The 16,755-nt window shown below is 37.7% G+C and overlaps 1 long non-coding RNA gene across 1 annotated transcript; it reads right to left on the bottom strand.

Moving 5' to 3' along the window:
• Positions 1–1,102: 1,102 nt before the first annotated feature.
• LOC146441020 (uncharacterized) lies at positions 1,103–4,917 on the bottom strand. Its single transcript, XR_014850384.1, has 3 exons — positions 4,705–4,917; positions 3,161–3,197; positions 1,103–2,236 (listed from the first exon to the last, which is right to left on the bottom strand). It is a non-coding gene; the product is annotated as an uncharacterized LOC146441020 (long non-coding RNA).
• Between the last annotated feature and the right edge of the window lie 11,838 nt (positions 4,918–16,755).

Here is a 16,755-nt window from a genome sequence, read left to right as displayed (position 1 = left end):
CTGTTGGCCTGAATGGTGAGAAAGTCTAAGTGAACATAGAAATTGCCCTTTTTTGTGTGTTTAGCATCAAGTCTATACTTAAGAATTTTGTACCAGTGCTGCTAGTCCTTAGGTACATTTTTGATTTAGAGATTTTCCACCCTGAGATTGATAATTTCCTTTTAAACTCCAGACAATATATCATTAAGGATTTGGCCAAGGGAATATTTTAGTGGAGGGGAAAATAAACTGTAAAATTCCATGTAGAGGCACATCCTTAGTTCTTCTGAATTTGGATCACTGTTCAGTTTGCAGCCTTCTAGAGTCAAGTAGCCTGAAGTTTCAGGCAGCTGAAAAGTTAATGGTTTGTCAAAGCAATTGGACAATTTGTACTGTTTTCCTCCAGACCTCATAGTGGAGTTCACCAACTGATTCTGGAGTCTCAAAGAGAGCCTCAAAATGTTTTATAGTTATCAGGAGCTCATATTGGAAACTTTTGGTTGCAACTTGCTTTTTTTCTCTTTCTCCTTGCTTCTTTCCAGAAATTCTGACTTATAAATACTTGGTTCACTCAAGTAGAATTTCACCAAAGAAAACCATTAATCCTGAGGTTAGGGCACTGACTGGTGACATTAAAATCCCCAAAATCTCCTGATTTGTAACAGTAACCTGAAACACAACTTCACACTCACAGCTAAATAACTTGGTCATGTAGTTATCGGACTTTCTGGAATTAACTTTTGGATTCAGTAAAATTATTAAAGCATTAGTTTTCTCCTGATATGGAATGGGGAAGGTTCTGAAGGTTCTTGAGAACATTTCATAAGGTATGGATGCTACCTTAAGATTATCCTGCTGTAGTCAGGCCGTCTGAAGTAGTCATGTTAGAAAGCATAACATTGGAGTTGTGGAACAAACAAGATTTTTTTTCCCCTTCCACTGGTTTTGCAAATTTACATTACTGGTCAAGACCTGAGGAAAAAATACATGTTTACAAAAAAGAGAAAGGTTTTTGGGCAGGTTTTAACAGAAATTAGCATTTAATTACTGTTATGAAACCTTGATCATATTGAAATAAAGCAAATTTCCCTTGAGATATTATTGAATGGCTTTCTTTTGGCTGGTTTAGCTAGCTAGAAGTTTGCTTTTAATTACTTTAAATAAATTAAAAACCACAGAAGTTAAATTCCTACTATAGCAGTTTGGCAAATAAATGAAGACATGATTTGTGTTCTCATGAAGACAGAAGGAGGAAGAAAATATTGTTTTCTGTGGGAATGTAACTTTAGCTATATGCCATTTATATGGTTCTTCAATAATCTACATGTCCAGGTATAAATGTTTGCTTCAGAGGACAGAAGGGTTTTTTTTTTTTTTTTTACTGGCTCAGACTGTTTCAGAAACAGTAAGTTTTCTGAATTGTTCTTTTGAAGGGCACAGAGGAGAGAACGTAGAAACATTTGATACAATATATCACAGAGAGGAAGACAAAGGGGAACAGATTAGCCCGACTTCAATCTTCTTTGCCCAAATCAAAACTACAATGCACATTAAAACATAAAACTCCAAAGCTGTATTCTACAGCAGTCCCTATGGAACTCTTTTGACAAATAAATTTGTGACTACAAGAGAGTTAATTATCTGAGCTATCCCAACTGCAGTATTAACTGCGGAGTTTATTTTTGCTAATGAGACTGACATCTAGTGGCTTCATTTACTGATCCCCAGGCATCCTCTATTTCAGCGTGTTTGCTTTATAGAAGTCTGGGAACCAGACACTTTACCTGCCTATAATCATGTGTATTGGGATCTTCATACACACCAGTCTTATATTTGCTATTCTTCACAAACAGTATTTTGGCCTCATGAGAGTTGATCTGTGGGAAGCAAGTAACAGACTGAGGCAAGTCCTTTTTGCAGAGGAGGAGAGAGCAGCCTGGACCTAAGCCTGGAAAACTCTTGCACAGCTGTGGCCTCAGAGGTCCTTTTTGGCTTCAGTTCCCTTTTCCCCTTTCCTTGTGGCTTCTGAGGAGGGTTGGATGACTTGGAGAGTCAATAGCTAAAATCAGGAGGCTGCTTCAGCCATACATATGTATTGGCTTTGGATTGCTGCACTGCAGGTTGTTGTTGTGAGAAAGGCCAGTCAAGGCTTGCAGAAAATTTTCTTTGACTTTCAAATAAGAATTTTCTCTGTTCTTGGTGGAGGATGAATATAATGGCCTGATGATTAACTTATTCTTCTCAAATATTGTGATCCCTGGCGAAAAGAAGAAACCACAAAACACACACACACACACACAATTACAACAGAACATGTATTACTGATTGCTACTTGCAGTCTGGCTATACCTGCCTGCACAACCTAGTGCATTAATTGAAGATAAATGTGTGGTTGTATTTTAATATGATTTTGTACCTGTACTTAGATTAAGAAGTACTTTTCTTGGTTCCATCTTTCAGTTCTGCAAAGTAAACTGAAGAAGCAAACTCCTGACCCTAGAGAAAGCTCATCCAAAGCCAAAAGCATGAATGTTCCGGAATTTACACATTCATACCAGCCTGTAGGGACAGGAGGTCTGAATTTTATTTTGCCTGAAATACTCATCCCTATGTAGCAACACAAGTACGCCCTCTTTTTCGTTTTTTTTTTCTTGTGTCATTAAGCAGCACATCCCTGACAGAAGACTAAACATGTGCACATGAAGGACAGCACAGCAGGGCTTTGGGCTTAGCTGGGCTGCACAAGGGGCACAGTAGTCTCACCTTGTACAAATAGAAGTGACAAAAAGAACCTCAAAAGAGGGAAATGTTAAAGCTCTGCTCTCCATTCTTCCTGATGGATTTTCATTTTTCTCTGCATTCCTGGGCACACCCAGGACATTAACAGCATTAATTAGAGCTGCCCCACTGCTATCCCAATATGTGCCCAGGTGTTTTGTCCTGCCATGGGCTATCTCATCAGTCAGTGCCCTGAGCTTCATTATTTTGCTCAGAGGTAGAGGAAGGCTCTTTTCTACACCCAAGGATGCCTCTGGGCAGGGTGAAAGACCACTGGAGCAGCATTAACGCACTAAATAGGCAGTAAAGTATTTAGCTCTGTGCGTGTGCTGGACACAGATATTTCCTTATCCCTGTTTTCTCTTTTATCTTTATGATATAAAAGGCAGCCCCAGACTGTTACCTTTCTTATACAAGAGCTCCTTTTACGCCCTGAAAATCTGGAAGAAAGATGTGGAGTGTAAATGTATTGCAGCAGGCCCAAACATCATACAAACAATTTTTTTCCTACTCTAATTCTCAATTCTCAGGAAACCTGAAGGACAGTTCTAACATTACCACTTTCTCTTCTTTGTACTTAGTCTGAGAACAGAAGGGGTTTTTTTCTAAAAGAAGGTCATGGTCCATTGAAGGATAAGGGAATATTGAAATATGTCCTTACAAACAAAGCTGTGTTTCTGAACAAGGATTTGGGTGGGCAGCTTACTGGAGACAAATCAAGTACCCACAAACTACTTCTGGAAGGTCACATTTCTGTGCTCTCTTTTCAGGTGATTTTGGTTCCCAGGCCATGCTCAGCTGTGCTGTGCTGCACTGCCAAGACAGGTTCCTTCCAGCCCAGGACCACATGGCTGAACACTTCCAGCTGCAGCAGGTCCCCACTGCAGGAAGCCTTTGGGAAGGGGCCAAAACTCAGTCTCTGCTCCACAGATTATACTCAGGCTATCCAAACACTGAAGCACAGCCTGGCCCTGTTCATGCTTAGGAGGAGGTGAGTAGGCTTGAGTGGGCACTTTTCTTCTAAGGTGGCCCAGGCTTTCCATCAGGTGTGTGTATGAGTAGTCTCCAGGCAAACCAGCTGTCCCACCATAGCCAGCTGCTGTGTTTACCTTGTGATTTAATAAACTGTGGAGAAGAATTGACAGTTGATAATTTATACATGTAAAGCAGCCTTTTCTTGTTTGGCAAATAAACTGAGATACTGGCAGACTGACCAGGCCAGCTTTAGGTCCAGGTAAAACAGGTACGTGCCAAGGTCAGCAGGATGATTAACAAAAGTGCTTCTGTTCTTCTAGTCTGTGACAAAACTGTAGTAACTGAGGCTGCATTTCTGCTGCTGTCATCCTGAAAAGATTATGCATACACTTGCCCCTCCACAGGTGTCAGGAGCAGAAATGTTCAGCTCTGCAGAACTGTGTCCTTCTCTGCCCCCTTTCCTCTCCCTAGTACTCCTCCCTCTCCATGGCAATGGAAGTCCTGCAGTCTGGAGGCAGGAAAATTTAGAATTTGCCTGTATTGCCAAGAAGACTCAAAACTGCCTAACACTCTTCAGAGATTGTTTTAAAAGGGTAACTTTTCTCCATTTCATCCACTGGGTAACACACCACTAACCTGTTAGCTGCATGGATACCCATTTCCTCCTTACCTCTCAATCCTCTACCTATTTTCTCCAGCCCTAGCTTCCTTCCTAAAATCAAGGTTTTGCACCCAGAGTTTCTAAAGCTGTGCAATTCTATGACTCATCATTAATTTCCCCAGAGCAAAAAGTCTGTGTACTTTCACACATCCCACCTCTGCCAACTTTGTTACCATTGATTTTTGATGCCTGTATTTGTATCCTAGAAACTGAAACTCGCTGATCCAAAGTACCTACAGATCCATATGCACAGTGGTGAATAAAGACCCCAGAGAGATGCAGAGAACAGAAAAGATAGAGATATGACTCACCACTGTGCAAAAACAGACACTTCCAGACAAACTTCACCTGCTGTACCACAGAAGGCTTCCCTTTCCTCTCTTCTAGGGGAAGTGAAGTGATGAACTTGCAGCACACCCTTACTCAGGGAATTGTTTATTCTTCCATTGTATAAAAGAACTGGAATATACAGTCTACCCATCTGTGTTGCTAAGAAACAGGGCACTGTTGCCTTGGGACTTGATTCAGAATTCAAAATCGAGAAGAATGTCTCAGTAGACTGCATAAATGCAGCTTGAAACCTAGCAACAAGGCCACAAGTTCAATGTGCTTCTCTTATATGCTAGAAAACAAGGGTATTAGAAGGAAAATATAGGACTGAGGATAAGAAAACAGTAATTTGAAAACAAAACAGTGCTGTTGTGTCACCAATTATCCTAAGGGATGGAACTATGTTTTACTAAACATACTTTTATGACCTGTAAGATCTGATGCTGCCCTGTGCTTTGTGCAGGTTCATATTTACTATAACAACTGAACACAAAGCTGCACCAGTATTTACCCCAGTATTTCCTGAATATTCATCTTGTTCAGTATAAGTGACAACACAAGAGTCAGAATTAATTTTCACCTGTATTTCAGTTTTCCAGGATTCTGCCAAAAGAAGAGTTTAATAATTGCTACATATGCCTTGAATTGGTCACTCAAAATGGCCTGGATTGCCTAACTTAACCACCTACACATAGACTGTTTTCTCTATTTGCTTATGTGCAAGTGAAGTATAAATTATAAATCAAAAATACATTATACACCCTTTCACCTTAACAAATAGTCATTATGAGCTGTCAGAAATTACATTGGTTCAACCAGCTATTTCATTGTAAAACCTGTTCTCTATGGTTGCAGAATGTCACTACACCACTGAAACTTTGGCCAGCACTCCAGCAGGGAAGGTCAAGTTTGAACTGAGTCATAGTTCTCATCTGATTAAACAGGGCTCAGTTGTTTGGTTTTTATTTTTTTCCTTTTTGATGCTTCGTCACGATATTATAAAGAGATATTCCTCAGATGTACGATATGGCTGTGTACATAATGGATTTAACTGGAGATGAAGAAGGTAGCAAAATTCAGCAGTACAAATTACCTGCAGCCACCTAACAGTTATCACATTTGTTCCCTTGTTTTTCTTCTTACAAAATATATTATTTCAATAACAAAGAAAAGAACAAAAGCTTTTCTTCTTAAATGTTTCTAGGTTTGCAGCACTTCCATGCAGGTCCTTCAACACTTATATTTTTACAATTTCTCAGAGTCAGGACCAAAAGACTATCTGGGAAAATACCTTTGCCTTTTTTTTTGGTTGGTTTTGAAGAACATTCAAAATCCTTTGAGAGGGTACATATTTTCTGTGTCTTTAAGGAAATTTAAATTTTCTCAGGCTTTTGGCTGAAAAGAAATTTGAAAGTTGTAATTCAGCATTGTGATAGGACTTTGTATCAGTTCAAGTAAGAAGGATTTCACAGGGATCCTGAAGTAAATTATAAGATATAATTGAATGGTCCTTTGCAAGTTTACATTGCTCAGATACCTACAGTTTTACTGAAGAGAAAATAACATCAAATAAAATTCCTTAAGAATTTGAAGATTTTAATTCCTTAAATCACTGGAAGAAATAAATTAATTCCTCATTGCCAACAGATGGCAGCATGTTACTTTGCAACATGAAAGAGTTTTAAAACCCGGGAAAGCCAAAGCGTAACTCTTTTTGCTCTACCATAGCATAGCAAGAGGGCTTGACATTTTCCTACACAAAACCACCTCTGCTTTTCAGCTAAATATAAGCTGTTTGTAGACTTAAATAAGATTAAGGAGACCTTAAGAGTTCAAGCTGGAAAAAGCAGTAAAGCTAGTCAGGATCCTAGTCTGAGCTGCAGAATCGTCTTAGGGACAAGCAAGCACAGATGGAATATCATACCCAGATTTAACCTTGAATACTGGAGCTGTAGCCAGCAGTACCTATACTTTTTACCTTGACAGAAGGTATTTCAGGGGAAAAAAAAAGAAAAAAATCCACAAAAAAAGGAAAAAAGAAAAGAAAATCTTCCCATTTGTCATTTCTAAATGGTGAAAGAAGAAGGGATGAAATACACTTTGTTCAATCACCATTATCAGTCAAATCAAGACTGTAAGAAAAACACATCCCTTGACAGGATCATTAGCATGACCTTTGGAGCATGTTGTGCTCTTTGATTTTTTAGGGTTCTTTAAACTTGCATTTTTTAATGCTGTATTGATTCCAAAGAATCAATAACAAAATGAGAGAGATAAAGAAAAAAGGAAGTTTACTTTTGATTTTGGAAACAGATAGCTCTTATCACAACTTTCCAGCTTATGTTGGAAATAGAATCTTTCCTCAGGCTCTCAGCTTTTTGGGATAGTGACCTACTTTTTTCCTGTATTTCTGTGTCAGCTAAGACAAAAAATTTCAGGGCCCTTTTTTAGGATATATCCTAGCAATGCTCCAAAAAAAATCAGAAAGATTTCACTAGGTGTTTGTAGTTCTGATTTAGTCCTTGCACTCATGCAGAATCTGAATGTGTCTACTGAAGTCAGTGTAAAGGCCATGGGAATCAGAATTAATTATTGAAAACCACTGCTGGAGCAACAGGAAGAAAGATTACATTACAGCAGTTTGCATTCTGTGTAAAATGCTGATCAGTATGTGATAATAGGGTAATATTTCATTGTTCCTTAACTAGGATGTAGAGTGGTGTTTGAGGGCAAATGGTGGCTTAGAGTTCCCTTCCTGTAACTCATTTAAGCAAGGAACAAAGCCTACAGATTTCATAAATCTACTTCTTACTTCTCAAATCTTATTAGAGACTGAGTAGAATAAATCCTGGTTTACACTAAAATAACTGTTTCATTTCCCTCACTCTGAGTAGTTGCTCATCAGACCAGGGAATGCAACTCTGAAATATCCCAGCTAACTCCAGGATCCATGCCTACAGGTCCAGGCCAAGGTGTCACATTCATTGTCACTAATTAGTCTTCATATTCAGTGTCATGCAAACATAACTCTTTTGCATTTCAGTGATGTAGTTGAGAAATACAAGACAGCTCAGAGCTATTTTAGGCTTTTCTGTGCTATTCAAGGAGTTGTGAGGATAATTCCTTACCATCATTCCTTTCACAGAGATGAAGGAAAAACAAAATAGTCTCTAAGTCTTGGCAGGGGCAGTTCCTATTTCTTGAAAATGTAATAAACGTGAAAAACAGCTAGTATACCTGGAATAAAAACCAAATAATAACAAAAACCGAAACCTAAAAGCTGGAACCAACACTTGTCAAATTTGAGTTCTTATAAATTTCTCCTTTTAATCGGCTATGCCTTCAAATATCTTGTTTGTAGTTTAAGTTAAGATATTGTATGACACAAAAATAAAAATCTCGTCTGGTTTTGCTGTAAGAACTACCACAAATTTATTTTTTATGGAAAATTTAGAAAGTGACTATTAAAAATAAAATCGTAAGACAAATTATTTTGTTTTTCTAATCCATTTTGATACCAATCTTTCATTCTGCTGTTTCCAAATGACATAGAACTGAGAAAAGAAACATACAAGTCAGCAGTAGAAATGATAGCAAAAAATTCTCTTATGATTTGTAATGTCCTTCTATAGCTAAATTAAGCCAGACAGCAATTTTCTCCCCCTTATAGTTCTCCTTTCTAGTAAGAGCCACAAATATAAGTGTGTACATGTGTATAAAAGCAGCTTGCATATATCTGCATATATATTTCTACACCTTAAAATAATTATCACCTGTATATATTTATTATTCCTACACCTTAAAATGATTATCACCCCATAATCTCAGTCTTAGCCAAGTTATGGCCTTAGCCTTTATCATCAAGTTCTAAATCCCTCACAAACAGGATTTAATTTAAAATTGCTGACAAAACATACCTTGCTATGGATGTGAAACATTGCCTTAGTTGCTGCTGAAATATTCCCTTTTCTGAGTAGGAGTTCAGTGGGATTGTGTTCTCTGAATTTTGAATTAATAAAAATCTAGACACTATAACAGAGAGGCACAGTGATTCAACATATATAGAGTATATTTATTTGGTTAAATAATTTGACAGATGGGGCATCCACAACTACTCTGGGCTGCCTGTTCAAGTGCCTCACATTCATACAGAACAAATACTTTAATGAGTTTAAGCACAACATTTGAACTATGTATAAAATATAATAAATGTGCTGAAAACTTGCTAGTCTATGAGGGTTTTATACTGGTCAAAATTACAATGTCATTCCCACTCTCTGAAATAAGCAGGGGAGGGGTGGGAAATGTCTGTAAATACACTGGAAAACAAGGTTTTAACCTCTCTTTACAGACCTTGTCTTCTTTAAACCTCACAGAAGTGTATATCTGTATCAGATATTTATGATTCAGACAAACTTCTACAAATTAAGAGCAATGCATAACAAAATAATAATCTCATGGAAATATACCCAAGAATAGTATTTCTTTTTAAAATAAGAAACAGCACACCAGAAGAAATGGCTAGAGCCATTTCTAGATTTAGGTGCTCCTACAGCCCACTGGATTGTTGCAAATTGAATCCTGGGACTCCAACTGTCCTACTCAACATGCTCTGTCTCAGTCCTGTGAATCCTTACTATAGCCAGGCACCTAACCTGAAGGCTTTAGAGCAGTGTGCAATATAGTTCCTAAAATATTCTGTTGGATACCTGCTGGTGACAGCATACCACAACCTTTAACAGGCTGCAAACTGGAGAGAGCTGCAAGAAACACAAGAGGCAGGGGCCAAGTCCCAGAGAACATCACGGGCATAGATATATGATATGGGAGGAGGAACTCAGTCTTGATTAGCACAACCTTCAGACTTGCAGACAGTGAACAACAGAATATCTACTGGTTCTGTCCACTGTGAACAAGTAGGGACCTAATAAATGTTCTCTGCAAATTGTCTTTGAAAGACAGTTTCAATCATTACTTTGTTGTTACTTGCTAAATACAAATGAAAATAATTTTCCGCAGGATGTTTTACTCGAAAATTCATTTCCTAAACAACAGACAAAGTTTTCTTTTACTAGAATCCAATAATTTCTTAATAAAGATAATTCTTTAGTTATGTAAGTCCTTTCCTATTACAAATTAATTCTCCAGCAATCCCCACATTTCTCTAGCAGGCAAAAATAATTATATTGGCTCTGCTGAATAATTTTAAGTCATTAAAGTCCTTCAGCTAAGTGTAGTTTTATGAAACGAATGAACATTGTCTTTGTAATGAAGATCTGCAATCCTGAATGTTTTATAGTATAAACACAAAATTCTATGATTAGAGGTTAGATATTATTCCAACCAGCCAGGACTCTTACAGGCAAATTGACTAATCATTTTCCAACACACCAAATTGTAAACTGCACAATAAGGAGTTAAAAGTTCTCAATTCACTAGAGTCTTTGCTCAGTGATTCAGAAGCCAAATCAAGCATAATTTGCATTACTACAAAGGTGTTAATAAATATACACTGCTTCCAAAGGCTGAATATCAATTCAAATAGATTGTGTATATGCACAGCTCTAAATCAGATTCATTTATAAATGGAAATCATTAATTCAACCACTATATTATGATAATATGTCACATTGTAGGACCTGCAATATATTCACATCAAGGTGGATGGAGTTTGCTTTTATTATTCAATATGCTTAGCCTCCAAAAATAAATGGAAAACAATAATAAGTCAGATTGATGTGAGCAGATCAGTGCATAAAAAAACCCCAGGCTTTTATTTATTTAGCAATAAAATACATTTCAAAAGAAAATACTTATCTAACAACACCCAGATGGTTTTTTTGTTCTCTTAAAATATCTTTCTGCCAAGCTTTTCTTCTTGTGAAAAGAATGTTGGTGAAAGCACCCTCTCACATATGAACTATACCTTTGTATTAGAGTTCCCTTGTGACAGAACCATGAAAACACATAGCCTTTACCACCCTTTGCTGAAATGCCAATTTTAACATGTTCCTCTATTAATTCTATATGGTTTTATTTCTCCTTCTGTCTCTGTTTTAGTCCCTTGGGTTTTGTCTCCTTTTACTTTATTGTCTCCCACCACAGGGCTGGTAGGATGGTACAGCATCTGCTGGTGGCTCTGCAGAGGTTGGACACCTTTTCTCTTGACTAAGCTGAATGTTGAGATATTAGATGTGCAGCTTTGTTTAGTGAGCTGCTCCAGAATTCCCGTGTTTATGGCCCATTATACTGGGACTGTTGCAGATGCAGGAAGGGAAAGCAAGAAGCTTGTTCTTCATAACACATTTGTACTTTGTCCCATAAAATGCAGGTTTTCTCACAGAAAATACCAGACTCTACAAATCTTCTGAGTGAACACTTTTCTCTGATTGAAACTGTTCAATTTTAATAATTCCTTGTATCATCTCAAAGATGTTGATGCCATGTGGAACTGGTACCTGCTACTTTGTACACAAAATCGTGCATCTACTACAGCTTCATCTTGTATCCTCCTGACTTTCCTCTTTCAAATATCTCACTGATTATTTGTGATCTCACAAATAGCTGCATGATTCTCACTGGAAGGAGGTACCACTTGTTAGAGGATCTGCAATTTGATTATAACAGCCACATGTTCAAAAAGATTTCATTATTATCTACGGTTTTATCGTAAGGCTCATTCAGCAATTAGCCACTCATTTGAGAATGTCAACCCCATTGCTTGGTGAAATGCAACCATGTACTTAAGAGATTCTTTGAATAAATGTAAGTTTAATTACATGGATAAGGGCCTTACTGAATTGAGGTGCTTGCCCTAAAACTTGAACCTGCATGATACATGATTAAAACCTGGCAGTGGCCAGTACTTGCTGTGCCAAATCTGATAACAGCATTCTGTAAATGGTATTTGTGTACGTGCTCTGGTTCCAAATGTAACTCTTCTAATGCAAGTGCAACAACGTGCACTAGGATTTGATTCTCAGTTGTCTTGGAAAATAGGTAGTGGAAAAATTCAGAAGGAAGAGCTATCCACTGAGCATCTCTATTTCTACAACTTTTGTGAAAGCTAAAATAAATCAGGGCAGGATCTTTGTCACTCACAATACTGCATATTTATAGTCCAAAAAGTAAAGTTCAATTTTTCCACTTCAAACCAAATGATGATACGTGCTCATGCTAATAGAGATCAAATAAAAATCAAGATTCTATTGTACCAAGAAAGTTTAGATCTTGTATGGCTGGCTGACAGACAAACTACTTTTAGTAAGGACTGATGCAGAGGGTTACATAGTAAAAGCCAGGGCAGTGAAGCAAAGTTCAGTGAAAGCTTACGAGTGAAACCATGCAAGTAACTCCTAAATCCAGATTGGGATGTGTCATCTGGCAGGCAAGGCTTATCCGGGTGTATAACCCTCACTAGACATAATTTGAACTGCTGTTCTTTAAGCAAGAGATCAGCTCCAAATATCCATCACTTTAAAAGACAAGCAATTCCTGTTCTGGGAGGCTTCAAATGATGTGACCCAGTTAGCAAATATTCTGAAATATGTCCCCAGTGCTGCATTTGGAAAAAATAGGTAGTAGCAATGAATGATAGCAATGAATGAATTTGCTAGCAATGAATGAAATTATGCAATGAGTGAAGTTACTACATATCAATAGCCATCTGAAAATTCATAATAGACTTTATGAAGAGCTTGTGTAACAGTGACTGGTATGGCAGAAGACCAAAACGCACTCTGAGTTCAAATTGCTTTGAATCAGGACAGTTGAATGTACACATGAATAAAGTATTAACAGAGCTTTGAAGAAAAACAGCTAGACATTTCCATCTTGAAATGGAGTGGAAACACAATCACTGTCATAAAGTAAAAGAGAAAATGGAAGTTAGAAAAAGTGAAAGTGCTCTTTTATGTGCTTCTGTGCTCTTCACCTGGATAAACTACTCTTCATCTGCACAGTATGCCTGCAGAGAGAGCTCCCTAAAAAGAGCTGTGAGTATGGCTTTGTAGATGTGCTGTTGCTGGAACATATATTAATATCTGAAAACCTAATTTTATTGTTTGTTCCATTTCCCAAGAATAATGGTGTTAAGTTTCCGGGAGGAAAAATGCTTTGCATGATCAAGGGGAACTGACACAGAAGTAGAGACACCAGAGAGTTGGAAATCAGCAGTATTTATGGAAGACAATACACAGGTAATTATGTATCACAGGCCTGAAAGATGCAGAAAGGTCCAGATTTCATTTGGAGTATGAATTTGGAGGGCACAGGTATATAATGACACAAACATTCATAAAAAATATTCTGCTTAAATTGTCTGCCATGATGAGGTTATGGTGGAAAAATCCCAATAACTCAGGAAAGCCAGGATAAAGTTACAGGAAAATCTTTTCCGTCTCCTAGTCCCACGTATAATGACAATCATAACTCATAATGACAATAAATTAATTTGCTGACATGACTGATGTTGACTTAATTTAAGAATGTTGAGATAGATAGATTATATTTCCACCTCAGAAAATTCCTTTCATTGTTTGGTCAACGTAGTATTCCTGAATATCTACTTCAGGCTGACAGAGACTTTGCTCTGAATGGTGTCACTCTGCCTCCAGCTGCCACCCAGGGTTCCTGCTGGCCTTTTCCTTACTGGAAAAAACCAGATGTTTTTCCTGATCTGTAAATACTGAAAAACAAACTAGAGATGGACTGAGTTTCTAAATCAGCTGTTACCATTTCAAAAGAGACACAAGAAAAGCCTGACTTTTCATTTCAGTCTGATTGTTGATAGCAAACTATCTGCTTTCTGCCCAGTTTCCAGCTTTGGTGTCTAGGTCTTAGAACATGATTCTGATCTCTAACAAAACTGAACAAGTCAACAGATTCAAACAACTTTTACTTCCTTTTGGGGTAGGGCTATTCTCTCACTTCCCCACCCCATGTATGTTGCAGAATGTCCAGGTGTGAAGACATATTTTATTGCTATGATGAGATATGTGAAGAGGATTGTAACACTATGGTTAAGCCTCTGGAAAGGTCAGAACCCTTAGCTTGCTTAATTCATCCCATTCACAACTGGCTCTGTGCCAGGTTCAGCTCAAGACACAAGTGCAGTTTGCAGATGCTGACTTACTCGTAAAGAGCAAAGGCAGCATCCACCAAAGAGCTTGTTGTGCATCCTCACCATGTAGAAGGGAGGAAAGAAGGGCAGAGCTGAAGCATAGCTCCTAATCTTTAGAGAAGTGCTGCACAGGAAGGCAGCACAAGAACTCTTTGTTACTTCTCCCTGTGAAGCTCAACCACCAAGAAATCATCCCTCCTGGAAGACCCAGGAATAAGAGAATGAAAAAGCAATGGGCTGACTCCATCACTCAGCAAAGGTCATTGTCCTGGAAGATGGAATTGTGGGTCCTTTTACAGAGCCCATTTCTCCATACGAGTCATTGTAGCAATCTATTTCCTGTGCCCATTACTCAGCCTCACTGGAGGGCACAACTTCCCTTGTGCTCTTCCTGTCATGTGTGTCCCAACCACACATGCAAGTGCAGTAAAAAGAACGTGAGTCTGAAGACTGAAAGGTCTTTACAGATTTGTGCTCAAACAAAATTAGTTTATTCCCAGTCCAAGGCTTCAGACTTTGTGTTACATCTAAGTCAAATATGTTTCCCATGTGGTTACTCAGTGATAGGAATCAAACACGATAGTCTTCCAGACCCACAAACAGCTATCTCAACACAACTGAATACACAAGAGCTTCTTAAGCCAAACTATCATGAAATTACAGTTTGCCATGTCAGGAATTACTAGGTTTACTCAAAAGAAAAGAGCACAACTTGTTTCCTATCACATATGTCTTGCAGCTTCTTTTCTGTTGACTAATAAATCCAGAATTTCACATGATGTATTTCACTTGAATACTCTCAAGGACAAGTTTCATGCATAGAGTGGGGTAGAACTGTTTTTGCAAAACACAAGTACTGAAAGATATATCTGGAAATCACAATACAATCATTATGTTCCTTTAAAATTCACTACAGGCATTACATTATGTGAACTGTGTAATATTGAAATAGATCAACTATCCACCCCTCTCAAAGTTAGAAAGCTTTCTTGTATCATGATCACTGGAATAGTCAAACTTTCCCTAAAATCAATTAATTTTGTTAAAAGATTTAGGAGAAGTCACTGGTTCACAACTGGCTTCAGTTCACAGCTGAATAATTCCTGTTCTTGCCTATCTGTGTATACAGCTGGAATCCACATAACTAAGCCTTGTGAACATCAGAAAAAGCTTTTTACTGCTCCATGGCAAAGGGCACTTCAAAAATTAGTCCTCAGTAACCAACAGCAATGCCTGGTCTGACTTCAAACCCCTGGTAAAAGTGAACTGAATTTGTGACAATAATAATGCATCTGTGATTTGCTTTTTCAACTTCCTGAGGCCATTTTTTGGTTTCTTCACAAAGTTGCAGACATACAGTATGCCAAGAAAAATACATTTCAGTACATAAACCAGCAATATTTAGTTTTGTATAAAACAATTTGTGATTTATTGAAAGATAGTGTTTGATGTATCCTTAATTCTAGTCTAATTATGTAGGGTAACAATACAGTCTGCTTTTTCTGATGACTATTTTTCCAACTTCATTTACAAAATTTAACCATGCATGTATTTTAATGCAAGGAAAAGCCACTCTGATTTGACTTGCATAAATAGGTCTCAATACTTCTTTTTTCTTGTGACCTATTCAAGCTAAAGGTTAATAAAATTATTTTATATTGTTTGTAATTTTCTGTTAGAGAATTTTTGGCTTGCTGTCTTAAGCTGTCTTAAGAAAAATAAGTATCCTCCTTTACAAATGGAGTAAATAAAATAAAATAAATAAAAAACATATCAGATTAAAACAACTGTCATACCACAAGTCTGAGACAAAAATAGGAATGTTAAGTTTAATTTCTGAATTGAAAGCAACTGTTTGCTTTTATGAGGAAACATTGTAGAGGGAGCATAGACTGACTTATAGCACAAACAATTTAGATAGAGCAGAGCATGACACTAATGCCACCACGGGGTTTCCAGAACTAGACACACTGATTTTCACTTGTCTCTAATATTTCAACACATGGACATTTCTAATGTCTCAGTAAGACATTTGCTATCAAAGACCATTGAGATTAAAATCTGCACATTTTCACCAAAGCTCATCTCAAGTAAAGCCTGGATCTCCGTTAGCATAAAACTGAATCAGCAGCTTTGTAGGGTTGCTCATTCATTTTGGTGTTTCCGCCTGTCATGTCTGCCTGTTTTACATCTTATTGTAATCAGGCACCCCAAAGTCAGGGTGTAGCTGACTACATTTTATTTAAAGGCATTTGAGACACAGAATGTGCCTGGGTCAGGTAATGTAAGTGGAAGCATCCATTCAGGTGAGGTCTAAAGCTTTCAGGAAAATTAGGGATATATCCAGAAAAGTCTTGTTTCTAGCACGAATAATAAGTTTAAAAAAATGGGATTGATCTAAACTGGCACTTTCCTTGGCATATCCTCTTGGTTTTGTCAGTCTTAACATTGGGTGCTGCAGAAGTCTTTCATATCTCTCTCTGTAATGCTGCTCAGATAGCTTTCTTTGATGAATTTGTAGGTTCTTTTAACTATTTAAGCATCTTGTATGCAAAACACTCATTTTAATTATGCAGCTTAGAAAAAAAGACTTTTCTGGTTTTTTTAACTGGAAACTTGATTATTTGACCAAATGCCCTCTAGTCTCTGTTTTCTGAGAATTTTTTTCCTATTTGTTTTCTTCATCCTTCTCAAGTTTGATTAATCCCTACCATGTTCCTCACCTGAACCACTTCATCTTCAAGCAGAAGAGTCTTAGGTTCACAGGGACTCTTCCCTGATCTGGAAGCCACTCCTTACCACGAGTATCTTCATCTCCTGTCACTGCATATGAATGCACACAGACTCTGAAATGTGTGGGCACCCATGGGCTGGTGCAGACTCATAGCAATGTCTTCTGTGCCTTTCCCAA

Source organism: Lichenostomus cassidix, chromosome 2, assembly GCF_008360975.1.
Source record: "Lichenostomus cassidix isolate B80296 chromosome 2, HeHo_3.0, whole genome shotgun sequence".
NCBI classification, from domain to species: Eukaryota; Metazoa; Chordata; class Aves; order Passeriformes; family Meliphagidae; genus Lichenostomus; species Lichenostomus cassidix.
Note: the sequence above shows the minus strand (reverse complement) of the source record. Positions and strands in the feature narration are given on the sequence as shown.